The sequence below is a fragment of the Podarcis pityusensis genome (assembly GCF_964106645.2).
Source record: "Podarcis pityusensis genome assembly, chromosome: 18".
In the NCBI taxonomy this organism is placed as follows: domain Eukaryota; kingdom Metazoa; phylum Chordata; class Lepidosauria; order Squamata; family Lacertidae; genus Podarcis; species Podarcis pityusensis.
This window is the reverse complement of record NC_138043.1, coordinates 43,425-65,590: the sequence shown is the minus strand read 5'-3', so window position 1 is coordinate 65,590 and position 22,166 is coordinate 43,425. Positions and strand designations below refer to the sequence as shown.

The 22,166-nt window shown below is 46.3% G+C and overlaps 1 long non-coding RNA gene across 1 annotated transcript; it reads left to right on the top strand.

The window, feature by feature from the left end:
* Window positions 1-114: 114 nt before the first annotated feature.
* Window positions 115-20,576, top strand: LOC308467188. Its single transcript, XR_013981156.1, has 6 exons — window positions 115-1,015; window positions 3,680-3,766; window positions 6,722-7,720; window positions 8,323-9,453; window positions 13,247-13,317; window positions 20,282-20,576. It is a non-coding gene; the product is annotated as an uncharacterized lncRNA (long non-coding RNA).
* The last annotated feature ends 1,590 nt before the right edge of the window (window positions 20,577-22,166 follow it).

Genomic DNA, 22,166 nt, shown 5'->3' with positions numbered 1-22,166 from the left:
AGTCACCGGAAGCGCTTCCATGTTGGAAGTGGAGGGGAGGCGGGATCTCGGCGGAAATAGACCGCTCTTTTCGCGGCTCTTGGCCAATCACAGGTCGGATTGTGGGCGGGTCCAGCAGTTGGACTAGGGGTCAGAGGCCAGTAGTTCCGTTTTCGGACTGCCCACTTGCCCGTGTCCTGAGGCCGCAGATGCGGAAAAGTCTCTTTCTGGGACCTTTTCCCTAATGAAAATGGCAGTTCCGGACAAACTGGGGTCAGAGTAAACAATGTCCCGGAAAAGTCGACTTTTTGGCTAGGAGTCAAAGATGGCCCTTGAGGACCCTTGAGGCGGGCCAAAGGCCGGCAGAGCGGAGGCAGATACCAGGACTTTACCCCTGCACCCCAAAAGACCCCCTGGGAGGCCAGGAGCCCACCTTGTGGGGCTAGCCTGGCCTCCAAGGCGCCTCTTCTGCTCTGGCGGAGCCTCCTGGCCCAGAGGCAGTCTACCTGGGCTGCTCCTGAGGGAGCTTGGAAGCAGCGCTCAGGGAAACGCCGTGAGGAGGAGGAGAATAAGGAGAAGGCGAATAATGAGGATAATCATTAATGATGATGATGATGATGAGAAAGCAGAGGAAGGCCCGGGCCCCTCAGGCACTGTTGGGACTCCTCCCGGAGGGGATTTAGGGGGGGGCTCCGGCCTTCCTTCTTCGCAGGGACCCCCAACGAGGCGCCCACTTCACGAGGGAGACCAGCGCCACCCAACGGCAGGCTAGGTCCCACTGCCCTCAACCAACATGGCGGCGGTGGCGCGTCTTTTGCCCATTCTTTCCGCCTCCGGTCCGTTTCCCTCTTTCCCGTCATGCTCCGCTCCCCCCCCCCCCCGCTCAGCGCACGCGCCCAGCAACCACAGCAACAAGAAAAATCTCGGCAGCGATAGGTCGGCCTTTTGGCCAATCCCAGGTCGGGTTCTGGGCGGGCCAGTCTTTTGGCGCCTTTTCTCCTCAGCGTCTCCCGCGCCCTTGACGTGAAGGAAGCTGGTAAGTTTTGCCGTCTTTTTAATACTGTATTCTGTTGGGAGCCAGCAATAATAAAGGATTATCATAATTGATTTTTAAATTATTACTTTTGTTATTATTATAAAAGGCTTAGGGAAGTTTGCAATTATTATGTTGTGTCGTGTTTTTAATCTGTTGGGAGCAGCCCACAGAGGCTGCGGAAGGGTAATATATTATGATTATCATTAATTTTTAAATTGTTACCGTTATTATTATAGTTGTTCGTACTATAAAAGGGTTAGGGAAATTTGTAGTATATTATGTTTTATCATTTTTTAAAATATTCTTTTGGTGGCTGGGAAATATTATCATTAAATGTTAAATTATTGCAGTGGAAGGAAGAATCAAGTGGGAAAGGAGCCAGCAGACGACTAAATGGAAGAAATGCCCTTTTCTTTATTTTTTCTGAGTCACTTTTCCAAAAATCATATACGGTAATGGTGCATCTAGCTGGAAGGGGCCCCAAGGGTCACCCAGTCCAACCCGCCGCAAGGCAGGACTCTGCGAAGGAACCACAAGGGTTCAATTAATAATAATAATAATAAGAAGAAGAAGAAGAAGAAGTGGAGGAATTGGGATCTGGAGGAATTAGCTGGTTACAAAACCAAGCAGTGCTTCATCTGCACAATACACTGTTCAGGTCCAGTTTCTGATACATTAAAGGCGGCCTGAGGGGGAAAGCAATGGAGATCTGAACTTTTATTTTATATAAATAATAATAATAATAATAATAATTATCACAGCCAGTTCCTCTGGAGTTGCTGTAGCCAAGGGGAGCTCGCCCCCCCAATTCAAATAAATAAAAATACTATAGTGTTAAGCCTTAGGGGGTGAAGAGGCTGTGTCCCACTTGGGTGGGTGTGATTAATAATAATAATAATTTTACATTTAATGTAGTAATAATTTTTTACTCTTTCCCAGCCACCAACAGAATATTTAAAAAAAACGATAAGACAATATACTACAAACTTTCCTCACCCTTTCAACAGACTAACCATTATAATAATGATAGCAACTTATAAATGAAGGATAATTCTCATTTATTCCCCTTCTCCAGCCACTCTCAACAGAATATTAAAAACGCGACAAAACATACTATATTGCAAACTTTCCTAAGCCTTTTCTAATAATAAAAATAATTGAAAAAGTAATGCTAATAACCCTTGATTGCTGTTTCCCAGTAGGAAAAAGGCGCCCAAAGGGCGTGGGAAACAGCTGAGGAGAAGCAGCTGAGAAACAGCTGGGAGAAAACGCGGGAAACCGCTGGCCCCGCCCACCGCCCGGCCTGGGATTGGCCCAAAGGCCGACCTATCGCCGCCGACGGCCCTTCACCAACATGGCGGCGGTGGCGCCTCTTCTGCCCTTTGTGCCCCCCTTCTTTCCCGTCCCGTTGCCCTCGTCCAAAATGGCCGCCCTAGGAACGCCCTCGCTCGCGGCGATAGGTCGGCCTTTGGGCCAATCCCAGGTCGGGCTGTGGGCGGGGCCAGGCCTTGGGCGCGTGTTCTCCTCAGCGTTTCCCTCGCCATTTGCGTGAAGGCAGCGCGTGAGTTTGGTCGTGCTTTTAGGACTGTCTTCTGTTGGGAGCGGGCGGGAAATAATAATAAAGGATTATCACAATTGATTTTTCAATTATTATTAGTATCATTATTAGAAAGGCTTGGTTGAAGTTTGTAATATATTACGTTTTGTCGAATATTTTAATATTCTGTTGGGGAAGGGGAATAAATGAGGATTATCCTTCATTTTTAAATTGTTAGCATTATTATAATGGTTCTTATTATAAAAGGGTTAGGGAGATTTGTAGTATACTAAGTTTTATCGCTTTTAAAGTTTTCTGTGGCTGGCTGGGAAAGAGTAATACATTATTATTATCGTTAATTTTTAAATTATTGTTTTTATTATAAAAAGCTGAGGGAAGTTTGTAGTATATGATGTTTTATCGTTTTTTAAAAATTTCTGTTGGTGGCTGGGAAAGAGTAATTCATTATTATTATTAATAATAATTAATAATTTATTAATAATGAGTTAAAGTTAAATTATTTTTATTATAAATTACACCCACCCAAGTGGGACACGGCCTCTTCCCCCCTAAGCCTTAACATTATAGTATTTTTATTTATTGGAATTGGGGCAGGGAAGCTCCCCTTGGCTGCAGCAACTCCAGAGGAACTGGCTGTGAGTTCAGATCTCCATTGCTTTCCCCCTCAGGCCGCCTTTAATGTCTTGGAAACTGTACCTGAACAGTGTGTTGTTCAGATGAAGCACTGCTTGAAGCGGTGCTTTTGTAACCAGCTAATTCCTCAAGATACCAATTCTTTCACTTATTACTATTTTTATTATTATTAAATGAACCCTTGTGGTTCCTTCGCATACTCCTGTCTTGCAGCGGGTTGTACTGGAAGACCCTTGGGGTCCCTTCCAGCTAGATGTACCATTATATGATTCTTGGGAAAGTGCTTCAGAAAGAAGAAACAAGAAAAAATCAAGAAGAAAAACAAATTTCTTCCAGTTAGTCGTACGCTGGCTCCTTTCCCACTTGATGCTTTCTTCCACTGCAATCTGGGCTGGACATATTATATGTTTGCTTTGACATGGATCCCTCTTTCCCTGCTTGTGAAAATAATTGACATTATTGATATTTCTTAGGTCTGCTCTGCTGAATTCCTGTTCTGAAAAGGAGGAGGAGGAGGAAATGATGAAGGGAGAAGAGGAGATGGAGGAAAAGTCATGAAGGTAAAAGGGAAAAAATAGAAAAACATATTAATATATAACATTTAAGGACATTTTTAAACAACCCCACTCTTGATCTATCACACCCACCCAAGTGGGGCTTGGCCTCATCCCCCCTAACCACCACAGTACAGTACAGTAAAAATACAGTAAAATAATTTTATTTATTTGATTGGGGTAGGCCAGCACCTCCTGGCTTCACCCATGTTGGTGAGGTTTGTCTCCTATTCCTTTTCTTGTTAGGCTATCTAAAGGCGACAAAGCAATGTGTTGAAAACTTAATTTCTTCAGATGAACCATTGCTTTAACCAGGTAATTACTCAAGGCACCGATTCTTTCACCTATCGATTTATCCACATAATCCAACTGGAGAATAATTAGCATCCCAAAGTGGTACACTTGCACGTTAAATCTTAAGATAAATGTTTTGGAAGAGGCATAAATTAAAAAAGATAATTAATTTGCAAGCAAGCCCAGTGAATTAGAGAAGGCAGTGAGCTGGCTTTGTCTAATGGAGCATCCCAAAACCCAGTTTGGGTCTAGAAGACCCAGTTTGCCGCCTCCCCCCAGCCTTCATGGCAACCCTTCATTACTTTCTGTTTGATTTTTTGAGCAGATACTCTGAATTGAACACCACAAAAATAAATGGGGATCAGCCCCTGCTGTAGTGGCCAGCACTAGAAGCCATTTGAGTAATTCAGATCAATAAAGTCGGAATAGTTAATATTTACAAACCAGCAACTTCACACCAGTTTTGGACATTTGCAGCAGCTTGCAATGTTAAGAGAGGTGCTCTGCTCTAAAGAAAAGCACTTTCCACATTTATGAGCCTTCAGAGTAGGCTCATGGTTTTTCCTTTGCCAGGAGGTATAAATGTTGTTAGCATATGTGCAATCACCCAAGAACTTCAGGCCTGCTCCTGACTGTCGAAATGCTCCTGGAGAGGCTGTAAGCAGCCCTTCCTCTGCTCTCAGTCAGCAAAAGGGGATGGCAAGGGGGGCTTCATGGCGTAAATTAACTTGCTGCTGCAGGAGAAGTGTGGATCCCTCAGCCATGCACAAATCCCTGCCTTGTAGCAGGTTGGACTGGATGACCTTTGGGGTCCCTTCCCAATATATACTCACCCACTCACCCAACATCATATGATTCTTTGGAAAGTGCTTCAGAATACAGTTGGGGTGTGTGTGTTTCTTTGTGTCAGCCCTTAAAAATCAGCTGTGCAATGTGCACTACAGCAGGGGTGAAGCAAAGATTTAAGACTCTCCCCTGCTATGCACATAGGCTGGGAGCCCCAATGGCACAAGACTAAGTGGGCTGAGACCCTGCAACAGGGGCCAAAACCAAAAGCCAATTGAATCGTTTACATTGACAAATACTGGCACGTATGTATGCATTTTGGAAATTTGCAGCAGTTTGTAATGTTAAGTGTGGTGTTCTAAAAAAAAAAAAAGCACTTTATACACTCATGAGCATTCCCTTAGAGCAGGCTCATGGTTGTTTCATTTTCTGGAGATATACATGTTCTCAGCAGATGTACAATCCCCCCGAAGGCTTCAGGCCTCCTCCTGACTGTTGAAATGCTCCTGGGGAGACTGTAAGCAGCACCTCCTCCGCTCCCAGTCAGCAAAAGGGGATGGCAAGGGGTGCTTCATGGCGCAACTTGCAGCTGCAGTTTAAATTGCCATAAAAGTGCCATTTAATAGGGCAACACTGACGGCACAACCAAGGTTAGTGGTTATTCTCCTGCATATTCCTGCCTAGCAGTGGGTTGGGCTGGATGACCCTTGAGGTCCCTTCCAGTTAGATATATACACCATCATATGATTCTTTGGATTGTGCTTCAGAAATAAGAACCAGAAATAGCATTCCTTTAAGTTAGTTGTATGATGGCAAAGGTGCCTCATTTTTGGCTGTGACACCTAACAAGTTAAATGCTAACACCTTTTGGTACTGTGAACACCAAGGTTGCAGGGGAATCTCCATAAGGGACGCCTGCATATTCCTAAGAGCTGGAAAGTGCCACACAAAGAAGAAACAGAAACATACCTCCAGGTTAGTTGTATGATGGCCAACTACTTAGTCATGTTTTGCCACATGACCTGGAAGCTGTACACTGGCAAATAAAGCGAGATGTGTGGAGCAACCCCAGAGTCGGCCACGACTGGACCTAATGGTCAGGGGTCCCTTTACCTTTGACAAAGGTCAGAAGTTGTAAGTCTGCTGTTGTAAGTCTAGGGGTTTGGGTTTGGGTTTTTGTTAGGGTCAGGGTTCGGGAGAGGCTTGGAGTTAGGCTTAGGGGTCAGGGTCTCCCCCTGACTGTTGAAATGCTCCCAGGGAGGATGTAAGTAGAACTTCCTCTGTTTCCAGTCAAGAATAGTGGACGGCTATGTTTGCTTCCTAAGTAGCCTTCAAAGGTTGCAGGATTGTTCCCCGTAAGGGACTCCTGCATGTTCCTGCGATGCAGCGGGTTGGACTGGATGACCCTTGGGGTCCCTTCCAGAGGTTTATATACCACCATCATTCTTTGGAAAGGGCTTCAGAAAGAAGAAAGAGAAATAGCGTTCTTTACAGTTAGTTGTATGATGGGATAGTCACTTCGCTTCCTGTAAGCATCTTTATTATTCCTTGCACATTAATCTGAGCTTGGCAGATCCTGTGCCTGTTTTGACACGGACCCCTCTTTCAGTTCTTGAAATAATCCACCCCCCTGATATTTCTCAGGTCTCAAAGGGCTGTGCTGAATTCATTCTCCCAAAAAGGGGGAGGACAAGGAAGGGGGAAGTTTCGCCGAACAGAGGGAGGGGGAAGAGGGGATCTTTTCAGACCAGATGCCAGTGCCCCAAAGGTGCCAGTGCCAGGGCCCTCCTGATGCTGCCTTTTGGGGCGAGAGCAGGAAAGGGGATCTTTGGGCACAAGATCCAAACAGCTCCTTCAACCAAACACTTGATTCACCAGCAGCGTGGCAGCCAAAGGACAAAGAAGAAAAAGAGGCAAGGCAGCTCCCAGACATCTCCATGAAGTTACAAAAGGCAGCTACATCTGCCTAAGTGCACTTCCATCCACTGGAAAAGATTCTTAGCAGCAAGGAGCAAAGGGAATGGTGGGCAGTATCTAGCTATCTCTCTAAATGGGTAAGACCGCACAGTCCCTACACCTCCACACGGCCTGGTCCTTTCCAGAGGTGTAGCCTGCCTTCTCCAAAGGTGGATTTCAGCTCAAACAGCTGGGTGAAGTCTCTGTTTTTCTCTCCTCACACCCGTAACCCTGGCAACCTCCCAGAGAACACTCTCTATTCCTCGATGGTTAGGGAGATTGCACTTTCCTACGGTCTGTCAAAAAATCGAATCCTTAGCATTTAATACTGTCTTAATACAGTTTGGGGGTGGTTGTGTCAGCCCTTAAAAATCAACTGCAAAGATTGAAGACTGTCCCCCCCGCTATACACATAGGCTGGGAGCCCCAATGGCACAAGACTAAGTGGGCTGAGCCCCTGCAACGGGGGCCAAAACCAAAAGCCAGTTGAATCACTTACATTTACAAGTCATGTACATTGATTACATTTACATTGACAAATACTGGCACGTATTTGTATGCGTTTTGGAAATTTGCAGCAGTTTCTAATGTTAAGAGAGGTGTTCTAAAGATAAGCACTTTATACGTTCATGAACATTCCCTTAGAGCAGGCTCATGGTTTTTTCCTTTTCTGGAGGCATAAATGTTCTCAGCAGATGTACAATCCCCCTGAAGGCTTCAGGCCTCCTCCTGACTGTTGAAATGCTCCTGGGGAGACTGTAAGCAGCACCTCCTCCGCTCCCAGTCAGCAAAAGGGGATGGCAAGGGGTGCTTCATGGCGCAACTTACAGCTGCAGTTTAAAGTGCCTTAAAAGTGAGATTTCATAGGGCAACACTGACAGCACAACCAAGGTTGGTGGTTCTCCTGCATATTCCTGCCTTGCAGTGGGCTGGGCTGGATGACGCTTGGGGTCCCTTCCAGATACAGATATAAATGCAGGGTCATATGATTCTTTGGAATGTGGTCCAGAAAGAATAAACAGAAATAGCATTCCTTTAAGTTATGGGATGCGGGTGGCACAGGGGTCCCTTTACCTGAAGTAGGCTTCAAAATGCCATTTAAGAGGGCAACTTTTGCTGCATAACCAAGGTTGCGGGATTGTTCCCCGTAAGGGACTCCTGCATGTTCCTGCGATGCAGCGGGTTGGACTGGATGACCCTTGGGGTCCCTTCCAGAGGTTTATATACCATCATTATTCTTTGGAAAGGGCTTCAGAAAGAAGAAAGAGAAATAGTGTTAAATGTTCTTAGCTTATGTACGATCCCCCCGAAGGCTTCAGGCCTCCTCCTGACTGTTGAAATGCTCCTGGGGAGACTGTAAGCAGCACCTCCTCCGCTCCCAGTCAGCAAAAGGGGATCGCAAGGTGTGCTTCATGGCGCAACTTGCAGCTGCAGTTTAAATTGCCATAAAAGTGCCATTTAATAGGGCAACACTGACGGCACAACCAAGGTTAGTGGTTATTCTCCTGCATATTCCTGCCTAGCAGTGGGTTGGGCTGGATGACCCTTGGGGTCCCTTCCATATATAGATATATATGCAGCATCATATGATTCTTTGGAATGTGGTTCAGAAAGAATAAACAGAAATAGCATTCCTTTAAGTTATGGGATGCGGGTGGCACAGGGGTCCCTTTACCTTTGACAAAGGTCAAGAAGTTGTAAGTCTGCTGTTGTAAGTCTTGGGGTTGAGGTTTGGGTCACTGTTAGGGTCGGGGTTAGGGAGAGGCTTGGGCTTAGGGGTCAGGGTCAGGGCGTGGGAGGATTTAAGCAGCACTTACTGTGTTTCCAGTCAAGAGTAGTGTATGGCCATGTTTCCTTCATGGCTGAACTTGCAGCTGCAGGAGAGGTGTAGATCCCTGAACTTTACTTAAGCAGCCTTTTAAGTGCCATTTAAGAGGCCAACATTTGCTGTGCAACCAAGGTTGCAGGATTCTTCCCCGTAAGGGACTTGCATGTTCCTGTGATGCAGTGGGTTATACTGGATGACCCTTCTGGTCCGTTCCAGAGGTTTATATACGCCAGCTCCCTCGGCCAATAAAGCAAGAGGAGTGCCGCAACCCCTGAGTCGGCCACGACTGGACCTAATGTTCAGTGGTCCCTTTATCTTTATGGTGGTCAAGTAGCCTCACTTTAGGCTGTGACACCTAAGGGATGCCCTGCTGTAAAGTGCTCCACAAAGAATAACCAGAAAAACATACGGTTAGTTGTATGATGGCCAATCACTTCCCCTTCCCTGCCAGCTACTTTATTCTTTCTTGCATAGCAATACATATGATGGATGCCTGTTTTATACTCCTACTCTTTAAGTTCATCTGAAGGAAATCAGGCCCACTGTTATTTCTCTGTATGGGCTGTGCTTTGTTCCTTAATGTCAGATTTTGTGGATTTATTATCACCCATATGTTTCGGGCACAAGCCTATTTATGCATGGAAAACGGATGGGCGGGGAAAAATGAGGGTTCCTGAAGTGAGTGGGATTCCCTGCAGAAGGGGGAGATGGAGAGAACACTCTGCCTTCTCCCCCCTAATCTGTCTTCCCTCCCTAATCATGACAGACAAGGTCTTCATCCCACCTCCAGCGCCTACCCGGAAGAGGAGGAGCACCCATACTGAGAACGGTAGGAGCCAAATTGTCCAGGCATCCTCTGGGTTTGAGAGGGTGAGCGTTGGGATGGACCCCTGTCTCCTAAAGCAGTGTGGTTTCACCAGGATCGGTCTGCGGTTTCCTTCACCAACACCAGTGTGCAGCTGCATACACAACTGTAGAAACGAGCCAGAATAAACAGGCTTCCAAAAAAGTATAGTCTTCATCTCCTAACCCTAATTCCCCTAACCCCTGGGTCAGGAAGACAGTTTTGTTTTGGGTGTGTCCTGCAATGCACACCTGAGGCTGCAGGTGCAGGAAAGTCTATTCATGAGATGTTTTCCCTAATGAAAATGGTACTTCTAGACAGGTGCACAACAACCTGGACAATTTGGGGTTGGAGTAAAAAAGGCCATGGAAAATCTAGTTTGTGACTAGGGGTCAAAGGTCAGAAAGAACAGACGTGGGTGGCGGTGTGGGTTAAAGCACAGAGCCTATGACTTGCCGATCAGAAGGTTGCCGGTTCCAATCCCTGCGACGCGGTGAGCTCCCGTTGCTCGGTGGCTGCTCTTGCCAACCTAACAGTTCGAAAGCACATCAAAGTGCAAGGAGATAAATAGGTACCGCTCCGGGGGGAAGGTAAAACGACGTTTCCATGCGCTGCTCTGGTTCGCCAGAAGCGGCCTAGTAATGCTGGCCACATGACCCGGAAGCTGTACGCCGGTCAATAAAGCGAGATATGTGTCGCAACCCCAGAGTCAGCCACGACTGGACCTAATGGTCAGGGGTCCCTTTACCTTTGACAAAGGTCAGAAGTTGTAAGTCTGCTGTTGTAAGTCTAGGGGTTAGGGTCGGGGTTAGGGAGAGGGTTTGGCTTAGGGGTCAGGGTCAGGGTCTCCCCCTGACTGTTGAAATGCTCCCAGGGAGGATGCAAGCAGCACTTCCTCTGTTTCCAGTCAAGAATAGTGGGTGGCTATGTTTGCTTCCTGGCTGAACTTGCAGCTGTAGGAGAGGGGTAGATCCCTGAAGTAGGCTTCAAAGTGCCATTTAAGAGGGCAACATTTGCTGCATAACCAAGGTTGCGGGATTGTTCCCCGTAAGGGACTCCTGCATGTTCCTGCGATGCAGCGGGTTGGACTGGATGACCCTTGGGGTCCCTTCCAGAGGTTTATATACCATCATTATTCTTTGGAAAGGGCTTCAGAAAGAAGAAAGAGAAATAGTGTTAAATGTTCTTAGCTTATGTACGATCCCCCCGAAGGCTTCAGGCCTCCTCCTGACTGTTGAAATGCTCCTGGGGAGACTGTAAGCAGCACCTCCTCCGCTCCCAGTCAGCAAAAGGGGATCGCAAGGTGTGCTTCATGGCGCAACTTGCAGCTGCAGTTTAAATTGCCATAAAAGTGCCATTTAATAGGGCAACACTGACGGCACAACCAAGGTTAGTGGTTATTCTCCTGCATATTCCTGCCTAGCAGCTGGTTGGGCTGGATGACCCTTGGGGTCCCTTCCAGATATAGATACATATATGCAGCACCATATGATTCTTTGGAATGTGCTTCAGAAAGAAGAAACAGAAGTAAGTTGTATGATGGCAATGTTGCCTCACCTTAGGCTGTGACACCTAACAGTTAATGGGACTGTGAACACCAAGGTTGCAGGGGGATCTCCATAAGGGACGCCTGCATATTCCTAAGAGCTGGAAAGTGCCACACAAAGAAGAAACAGAAAAACATACCTCCAGGTTAGTTGTATGATGGCCAACCACTTCCCCTTCCTTGCCAGCTAGTTTATTCTTTCTTGCATAGCAATACAAATGATGGATGCCTGTTTTATACTCCTACTCTTTCAGTTCATCTGAAAGAAATCAGGCCCACTTATAGTTCTATGTATGGGCTGTGCTTCGTTCCTTAATGTCAGATTTTGTGGATTTATTATCACCCATATGTTTCGGGCACAAGCCTATTTACTCATGGAAAAGGAAAGGTTGGGGGGAAACGAGGGTTCCTGAAGTAAGTGGGCTTCCCTGCCCCACTTCAGGGCAGAAGGGGGAGATGGAGAGAACGCTCTGCCTTTAACGAAACACCTGATTCGCCCAGCAGCGTGGCAGCCAAAGGAAAGAGAAGAAAAAGAGGCAAGGCAGCTCCCAGACAAATGTGCAAATATGGGTTGCCTGTATGGGCTCTGTTTTATTCCTTAATGTCGAATGCTACATTTGCCTAAGTCCACTTCCATCCACTGGAAAAGCTTCTTAGCAGGAAGGAGCAAAAGGAATGGTGGGAAATACCTAGGAATCTCTCTAAATGGGTAAGACTGCACAGTCCCTACACCTTCACAAGACCTGGTCCTTTCCAGAGGTGCAGCCTGCCTACTCCAAAGGTGGATTTCAGCTCAAACAGCTGGTTGTCCCTCCAAAAAATGGAAACCTTAGCATTTAGTAATGTCTTAATGCAGTTGGGGGAGGTGTTTGTGTGTGTCAGCCCTTAAAAATCAACTGTGCAAAGATTTAAGACTGTCTCCCGCTCTGCACATAGGCTGGGAGCCCCAATGGCACATGACTAAGTGGGCTGAGCCCCTGCAACAGGGGCCAAAACCAAAAGCCAGTTGAATCATTTACACTGACAAATACTGACACAGATGTATGCATTTTGGAAATGTGCAGCAGTTTGTAATGTTAAGAGAGGTGTTCTAAAGAAAAACACTTTATACACTCATGAGCATTCCCTTAGTGCAGGCTCATGGTTGTTTCCTTTTCTGGAGGCATAAATGTACTTAGCAGATGTACAATCCCCCGGAAGGCTTCAGGCCTCCTCCTGACTGTTGAAATGCTCCTGGGGAGACTGTAAGCAGCACCTCCTCCGCTCCCAGTCAGCAAAAGGGGATGGCAAGGGGTGCTTCATGGCGCAACTTGCAGCTGCAATTTAAATTGCCTGAAAAGTGCCATATCATAGGGAACACTGACAGTACAACCAAGGTTGGTGGTTCTCCTACATATTCCTGCCTTGCAGTGGGTTGGGCTGGATGACCCTTGGGGTCCCTTCCATATATAGATATATATGCAGCATCATACGAATCTTTTGAATGTGCTTCAGAAAGAAGAAATACTAATAGCATTCCTTTAAATTATGCGGATGGCACTGTGGGTTAAACCACAGAGCCTAGGACTTGCCGATCAGAAGGTCGGCGGTTCTAATCCCCGCGACGGGCTGAGTTCCTGTTGCTGGGTCCCTGTTCCTGCCAACCTAGCAGTTCGAAAGCACGTCAAAGTGCAAGGAGATAAATAGGTACTGCTGCGGCGGTAAGGTAAACGGCGTTTCCGTGTGCTGCTCTGGTTCGCCAGAAGCAGCTTAGTCCTTCTGGCCACATGACCCGTAAGCTGTACACCGGCCAATAAAGCGAGATGCGTGCCGCAACCCCAGAGTCTGCCACGACCGGACCTAATGGTCTGGGCTCCCTTTACCTTTGACAAAGGTCAGAAGTTGTAAGTCTGCTGTTGTAAGGTTTGGGTCATTATTAGGGTTGGGGTTAGTCACCTCGTTTTCTGTGAGTTACCGTATTATTCCTTGTACATTAATTTGAGCTTGGCAGATCCTGTGCCTCCTTTTACACGGACCCCTCTTTTAGTTCTTCTGAAAAAAATCTGCCCCCTCCCCCGTTATTTCTCAGGTCTCTAGGGGCCATTCTGAATTCTTTCTCCCAAAAAGAGGGGAGGAGAAGGATGGGGGAAGTTTTGCCTGACGGAGGGAGAAGAGGGGCGAGAGGGGGAAAGGGTATCTTTGGGCACAAGATCCAAACGTCTCCTTTAACCAAACATCTGATTTGCCCAGCAGCGTGGCCGCCAAAGGAAAGGCAAGAAAAAGAGGCAAGGCAGCTCCCAGACATCTCCATGCAGTTGCAAAAGGTGGGTTGCCTGCATGGGCTCTGCTTTATTCCTAAATGTCGAATGCTACATCTGCCTAAGTCCACTTCCATCCACCGGGAAAGATTCTTAGCAGCAAGGAGTAAAGGGAACGGTGGGAAATACCTAGGAATCTCTCTAAATGGGTAAGACCACACAGTCCCTACACCTCCACAAGGCCTGGTCCTTTCCAGAGGTCCAGCCTGCCTTCTCCAAAGGTGGATTTCAGCTCAAACAGCTGGGTGAAGTCTCTCTTTTCCTCTCCTCACACCCGTAACCCTGGCAACCTCCCAGAGATCAGTCTCTATTCCTCGATGGTCAGGGAGATGGCACTTTCCCACGGTCTGTCAAAAAATTGAATCCTTGGCGTTTAATACTGTCTTAATACAGTTTGGGGGTGGTTGTGTCAGCCCTTAAAAATCAACTGCAAAGATTGAAGACTGTCCCCCCCCCCCTGCTATACACATAGGCTGAGAGCCCCAATGGCAGGAGACTAAGTGGGCTGAGCCCCTGCAACAGGGGCCAAAACCAAAAGCCAGTTGAATCATTTACATTGACAAATACTGGCACGGATGTATGCGTTTTGGAAATTTGCAGCAGTTTGTAATGTTAAGAGAGGTGTTCTAAAAAAAACCCCGCTTTATACACTCATGAGCATTTCTTTAGAGCAGGCTCACGGTTGTTTCCTTTTTCTGGAGGTATAAATGTTCTTAGCATAAGTACAATCACCCCGAAGGCTCCCTTTACCTTTGACAAAGGTCAGAAGTTGTAAGTCTGCTGAGGTATGTGTAGGCGTTGAGGTTTGGGTCATGGTTAGGGTTGGGGTTAGGCTTAGGGGTCAGGGTCAGCGCCTCCCCCTGACTGTTTAAATGCTCCCAGGGAGGATGTAAGCAGCACCTCCTCTGTTTCCAGTCAAGAATAGTGCATGGCCATGTTTGCTTCGTGGATGAACTTGCAGCTGCAGGAGAGGTGTGGATCCCTGAACTATACCTAAGCAGCCTTCAAAGTGCTCTTTAAGAGGGCAACATTTGCTGCACAACCAAGGTTGCAGGATTGTTCCCCGTAAGGGACTCCTGCATGTTCCTGTGTTGCAGCGGGTTGGACTGGATGACCCTTGGGGTCCCTTCCAGAGGTTTATATACCATCATTATTCTTTGGAAAGGGCTTCAGAAAGAAGAGAGAGAAATAGCGTTAAATGTTCTTAGCAGATGTACAATCCCCCCGAAGGCTTCAGGCCTCCTCCTGACTGTTGAAATGCTCCTGGGGAGACTGTAAGCAGCACCTCCTCCGCTCCCAGTCAGCAAAAGGGGATGGCAAGGTGTGCTTCATGGCGCAACTTGCAGCTGCAGTTTAAATTGCCATAAAAGTGCCATTTCATAGGGAACACTGACAGCACAACCAAGGTTAGTGGTTATTCTCCTGCATATTCCTGCCTTGCAGTGGGCTGGACTGGATGACCCTTGAGGTCCCTTCCAGATATAGATATATATGTAGCATCATATGATTCTTTGAAATGTGCTTCAGAAAGAAGAAACAGTAAAACATACCTTCCAGTTAGTTGTATGATGGCCAACTACTTCCCCTTCCCTGGTAGCCACTTTATTGTTCCTGTTTTATACTCCTACACTTTCAGTACATCTGAAAGAAATCAGGCCCACTTATATTTCTCTGTATGGGCTGTGCTTTGTTCCTTAGTGTCATTGGGCACAAGCCTACTTAGGCATGGGAAAGGAAACAGACGTAAAAAGCAGGCACATCTCTTATACGTTTCCAACAGAAAAAATAAGAACATGGTAGAGTATTGGTAGCTAACATACTTACAAAATGAGAACAAGGGCAACTTTAGAATGGTTGAATCTGCCTCTCAAAGATTTCTCAAAGAAATCTTCATTAGAAAGACACGCAATCAAAGGTAGCAAAACGACTGACAGAAGGGCGATTCGCGGATTGCAGCGTACACTCAAAGCTCCTTTCCTAGGGTCTTTCTTTTCTAAAACCCCACGTGGAATCGAAACTCAAATTCTGGATTAATTTTAAATTCACCAATGGTCAGCTAGTTTGCTTGGAACAGCTGAGGCTTGTTTGTTCTCAAGACCTTGGATCAAAGATTTCCTCCCTAAATTTCTCAGAGACACACCAGTTCCTTTTCTCCTGTAAGAGGCTTGATAACCCTTGTTCACACAGGGACGCTGCTTAAAAACCAGGTGTTAAATTACTACTAATCACTAACAGCAAAAGAGGCTTGAGCTCAGGGGTCAGCCTCTTTTCTTTTGGCCTTAGGCCCACCCCTGGCCGGCCGTCCATTGTCCTCCCTGGCCGAGGGCGGGTCAAAGGCCAGCTCAAGCAGGTGGGTGGCACCCGCCCAGGTGAGCCTCGCTTGGTGCCACAAACCCCGCCCACCTGTGGGGAAGGGAGGGCGGATACTCCCAGAGACTGCTAGTCTCCAGCTTAAAGTAACAAGGACACATTCCCCATAAATCCTTTGGCCTTTGGTCTTCCCATAATACTTTCCTTCTACTTGACCAAAGTTGGTCTATTGAAATTTCCTAACTTCACTACACCACCCTAAACCTTTGCAGGTGCCTGTTAGTTAAAGCTAGTTTTTCTTGGACCTGGTGGTTTGTAGGTGCTCAAGTGAATTAGTTACACACCCAAATCAGGACCAGGCTGCGGTGGAAAGTCCAACTCTCATCCTTCCTGCATCTCAAGAGATTCAGTCCTGTGGTTCAGAACTCTCTGTCTCACTCTGCCACTTGGGGATCTGCTACCTGAGGCAGCCACTTCACTTTGCCTTGTAATAGGAATTTTATGGTCTTAGATATATGGCAACGTTCATAACCACACGTACATAGATCAGCACAGGAAAGCCAACCTGGAACCATTTTGATTCCTAAACTGAGCAAATGTTTCTCTGCATGGTCAAAGTGGAAAAGCCTCCCCAGGCTCCTCAGGAAATCCAATCAAGTAACCTGCCAGACAGGAGATAAACAAGGACAAGAGAAAAACAACATTTAAATTTCTGTGATGTAGGTGGGATGTATCTGAGGGGTGGTCTTAGGTTGCACCCCTCCTGTAATGTATGCATGATGTTTCTGGGGAGTGGTCTTGATCTACAGGATGGGAATTTCAAAAGTCTTTATAAGCCCTTGCACAACATTTTTGTGGGTCCCCCTCCTCCCCTGCGTGTGAGGGGAGCACCCTGTTGCAACAGATCAATAAAGATCAAGCTTACTAGCTGCTTTGCTTCTCAATATTCTCTGGTTGGCCTCTGTTATTTTCTCCTATCAATAGGGAACCTATGTAAGGACTCTATATGGGCTCTTGGATACCCCATAAGGGAAAAGGGCATTTTTTTTGTTTACAGCATGAGTCAGCCTTGTCCTTACAACAGCCTCCTGAACAGAATAATTTTTATTCATTTTAAAACATAAGAATCAACATACATTCCACCAAATTTCACCTCTTATACAATCTTTTTGGACTTCCATCAGCCGCTCTGATGATCTCCCATTTTTATCATTTCTTCTGCGTTTCTTAAATTCATAATAAAAAAAATCCTTCCAGTAGCACCTTTAAGACCAACTAAGTTAGTTCTTGGTATGAGCTTTCGTGTGCAAGCACACTTCTTCAGATACACAAGTGTGCTTGCACACGAAAGCTCATACCAAGAACTAACTTAGTTGGTGTCAGAGCTGGCTCCAGGTCCCAGCTCACAGAGGACCAACGCTAGCCGGCAGTAATGTACAAAAGTCTTTATTGAAGTACAGTTTCCATTTTCAAGCCGCAGCGCCCCAGCTCTACGTCTAGGGGTTAGATCGGCGAAGCTCCATCTGAATCTCCGCCCCCTGTACACCAGTTTAAGATTCTAGCCTTACTCCACCTCTTCCGTCTCTCCTTTCTCCTCTGGGTCCTGCTACCCCCTGGGGTCCCTTCCTTCCTGGATTCTTCTGACGCTGACGTTGACCCCCCTGACTCCTCCCCCTCTTTTCGGCGGGCTTTGGGACCTGGCTCCCTATCCGGGCTGCCAACTGCGCCGCCCTCCTGTACATTTGAACTTGGCGCGCGCGCCCAGCCTTCAACCTTTCTCTCGACCGTTTCCTCGCTCCCCGATGGAGGCGTGGCCAATCCTGACTCATGTCCTCCCACTGGCAGTGCGCCGCCCGATCCCGATGCCTGGGACTCCTCTCCCCTACTGCACTCTGGTGTGGACGCTGGTCCTGATTTCCAACTGCTGCTCTCTGAGTCCCCTCTGGCCCCTTCTTCCTGGGGTGTCCCCCTCGGCACCCCCCTTGCTCTGACCATGGGAGCCCCTTTCTGTGAATCTTCCGATTCGCTGGAAAGACTCAGAGACCTCGGACCGCTGTCATCGCTAACATTTCCTTCGGACTCCTCCCCCTCGCTCTCTATTTCCTCCCTTTCCTGTGCCTCTGCTCCTGAACCCCTGACAGTTGGTCTTAAAGGTGCTACTGGAAGGATTTTTTTTATTTTGACTATGGCAGACCAACACGGCTACCTATCTGTATCTTAAATTCATGTTGCCTTGAATGATCATAACTAACGTCATCCTTTTCGTTCAGTAATGCAAGAATTCAAATTATTCCCCTTACAAAACTTCCTGCAATCTGGTCGTCACAATTACTTTTCAAATAGTCCCTAAATTTACGCCAATCTTATGTGAATCTCTGGTCCCGCCGGTTTCGGATTCTTCCCGTTAGTTTCCATAGTCCATCCATTTCGTCCTCCAATCTTCTTTCGTTGGCAATTCTTCTTGCTTCTGTTTTTGTGCCAACAATATTCTATCATTGCATACAAAAACAGCTTACAATCATTTCTATTTATATCATTCCCTACAATGCCTTCTGGTTTTTTAATGAATGTATATTTCAACATTTTTTCCATCTCATTATATATCATTTCCCAGAGGTTTTTCACCTTTTTTACATTCCCACCACATATGATAAAAAGTTCCTTCTTGCTGGCCCTTCTCTTCCAGAACCGCACTTGACGCCAGGGATTCCTGCTTTCAGGATTTCCTTGCAAAGGAAGACTCCAGCAGGGGATCCCAAGGGAGAAGGTTATTTTTCCTAGTTACCGGCTGCCCCACCCTGCAAGTTGCTTCCACAAAATGCAGGCAGAAATTCCACAGGTTCAGTAGGCGGCTAAATGGTAGGCTCTGGACTCAGGCTTTCCCCGCAGAATGGCACACAGTACAACAAGAAAGTTCTCTTTAAAATTTATTTAAAAGACAAGACACATCTCTTACACGTTTCCAACAGAAAAAATAAGAACATTGTAGAGTATTGCTAGCTTACAAAATGAGAACAAGGGCAAAGTTAAAATGGTTGAATCTGCCTCTCAAAGACAGTAGAAATCTTCATTACAAAGACACGCAATCGAATGGCAGACTGACAGAAGGGCGATTCACAGATTGCAGAGCGCCCTCCTTTCCTCGGGTCTTTCTTTCTCAAACCCCACGTGGAAACGGAACCCAAATCCAATCAAAATTCTGAATTCTGTTTAAATTCACCAATGGTCAGCTAGTTGGGTAATAACTTAGCTTGGGACAGCTGAGGCTTGTTGGTTCTCAAGACCTTGGATCAAAGGTTTCTTCCCCACACAGCAGATACACATTCCAGTGGTGATTAGGGTTGATGGCTCATTCACACCCAGGAAGCATCTTAGGGACCAGGTGCTAAAATACCACTAACCAACTAGAGGTTTTTCCTTCCTGCAGATGCCTGAGGTAAGCATTTCACACTTTCAGAGACTGCAAGTCCCCAGTTTAAAGTAACAAGGACACATTCCCCATCAATCCTTTGGCCGTTGGTCTTCCCATAATACTTTGCTTCAGCTTGACCAAAGTTGGTCTATTGAAATTTTCTAACTTCACTACACCACCCTAAACCTTGGCAGGGGCCTGTGGGATAGCTCAAGCTAGTTTTTCTTGGACCTGGTGGTTTGTAGGTGCTCAAGTGAATTAGTTACCCACCCAAGTCAGGACCAGGCTGTGGTGGAAAGTCCAACTCTCATCCTTCCTGCATCTCAATGGATTCAGTCCTGTGGTTCAGAACTCTGTGTCTCACTCTGCCACTTGGGGATCTGCTACCTGAGGCAGCCACTTCACTTTGCCTCCTGAAGAGAGATGGACAATCTCTTATCCTTTCATTGGAGGGGTGGCAATTAATTAAGTCGAAAAATAGCCACTGGCCCTTCTCTTCCAGAACTGCACTTGACCTGCTTTCAGAATTTCCTTGCAAAGGAAGATTCCAAAAGGGAATCCGTTGCCCTGATACATTGCTACCTCCGCTTGCTGACGGGATCCGTTCCAGAGGTCTGGCCGGATCCTGAGGTTTTTGGAACCGGAGAGACTGCTTCCGCACAGGCGCGTTCGGCAAAAATATCCTTCTGGGTTTGCTGCTTAGGTTCCCGAAGTTTAATTAACCGGCAGGATACGTAAGCGGAGGTAAGACTGTATATTTTATTTATTGATTTATAAAAAGAATTTGTAGACTGCCCCACCATAGAGAATTCCAAGGTCACCACTAGGTTGATTTCCTAGGGCTGATTTCCTTCCGAATGGAGAGGTTTGATCTTGCAGTCCATGGGACTCTCAAGAGTCTCCTCCAGCACCAGAATTCAAAAGCATCCATTCTTCGGCAATCAGCCTTCTTTATGGTCCAGCTCTCACTTCCATACATCACTACCGGGAAAACCATGGCTTTTACTATACAGACCTTTGTTGGCAAGGTGATGTCTCTGCTTTTTAAGATGCTGTCTAGTTTTGTCATTGCTTTTCTCCCAAGAAGCAGGCGTATTTTATTTATATTTATATTTTATTTTTATTTATTTTATTGTATAATGAAATGATTTTAGAATGTATTATTTTATTGTTGTTAGCCGCCCTGAGCCCGGCTTCGGCTGGGGAGGGCGGAATATAAATAAAAGGTATTATTATTATTATTGGTAGGAAGTCACTTTGGCACGGTACTGGCACAATCGAAGTAGCTCCTTCGTTGAAGTTCATATCTGTGAAGCTTGCATCTTGAAGAATGAGTATCTGGACAAGACGATCCTCTGGTATATTGCTGCTTTCCCCTCTGAACAGGGAGCGTTGTGTGAAGTGCTATTGGTAGTGCTATATATATGTGTGTGTGTGTGTGTACTGTATAAGTGTGTATGTGTATATATATATGTTCTGTATATGTATATATATATGTGTGTGTGTGTGTGTGTATATATATGAGTGTGTGTTTGTGTGTATCTGTGTGTGTGTACTGTATATATATGTGTATGTGTGTGTGTATATATATGTATCTCTGTGTGTGTGTGTGTGTGTGTGTGTGTAATACATATATATATATATATATATATATATATATACGTGTGTGTATCTGTGGGTGTGGGTATATATATGTGTGTGTGTGTACTGTATATATACCATATTTTTCGCTGTATAACACACTCCCAACCATAACACGCACATAGTTTTTAGAGGAGGAAAACAAGAAAAAAAATATTCTCAACGAAACAGTGGATGTATGATTTTTGTGGTTCATGCTGTGGCCACAGACATGTGATCTGACGGTGTGTTTGGGGTAGCCCAATGCAAAAATCTTGAGGATCCATGTGGATCCGTGCTTTGTAACCACGTTTTTGCACCACTGTGGCCCCAGGCAAAAGTGGGTGCGTGATTTTTTTGGTGCAAGCTGTAGCCATGGACATGCTATGTGATCTGATGGTGAATTTGGCGTGACCCAGTGCAAAAATCCTTTGGATCCATGTGGATCCGTGCTTTGTAACCATGTTTTAAGTGGGGAGGGAAGGAAAAGCACTCAAGGGACAAGGAACACGCGTGGGGTGGGTGGAGAAGGATGCTGTTAATAATGCAGAAGAGGGGTATAAGAGGAGAAGGCTCTTATAAGAGGAGTGGGGAGGAGAGAGAGACAGAGGGCCTGCTTGAAAAATCTTTGCTGTTATTTAGCAAGCAGGCTCTCTGTCTCTCTCCTCCTCACTCAGCGGCTCTTCTCCCGCTTTGCTGTTTCAAAGCGAGCCACGGAGGAGGGAAGGAAGGGGAACCATGGATCCTCTGCTCACGACTGCAGCAGATCCCCCCGCCATCCGTAGGCATTCCCTCCATAACACGCAGGAAAAAAGAGTGTTATAGTGCAAAAAATACCATATATATATATATATATATATATATATATATATATATATGTGTGTGTGTGTGTGTGTGTATATATATATATATATGTGTGTGTGTGTGTACTGAATATATATGTGTATGTGTGTGTGTGTATCTGTGTGTGTACTGTATATATATGTGTATGTGTGTATATATATATGTGTATCTGTGTGTGTGTATGTGTGTGCGTGTATGTACTGTATATATATATGTGTGTGTGTATGGGTGTGTATATATATATATCAGTGTGTGTACTGTATATATATGTGTATGGGTGTGTATATATATATATGTGTGTGTGTGTGTGGGTGTGTACTGTATATATACCGTATTTTTCGTTCTATAGGACGCACATTTTCCCCTCCAAAAATTAAGGGGAAATGTGTGTGTGTCCTATAGAGCGAATGCAGGCTGTGCCGCTAAGCCCAGAGCCAGAACAGGAAGACGGAGCACTGCGGAGCGCTCCATCTCACTCTTCTAGCTTGGGGACGGCTGCGCGCACAGCCTCTCCAGGGCAGCGGGGTGCCTTCACCCCACTGTCCTGCAGAAGCTAGCAAGGCTGTTCCCAAGCCAGAAGAGCGAGACGGAGGGCTCCGTCTCGCTCTTCTAGCTTGGGGATGGCTGTGCGCAAACCTCTGCAGGGCAGCGGGGCACTGCGCTCCAAAGG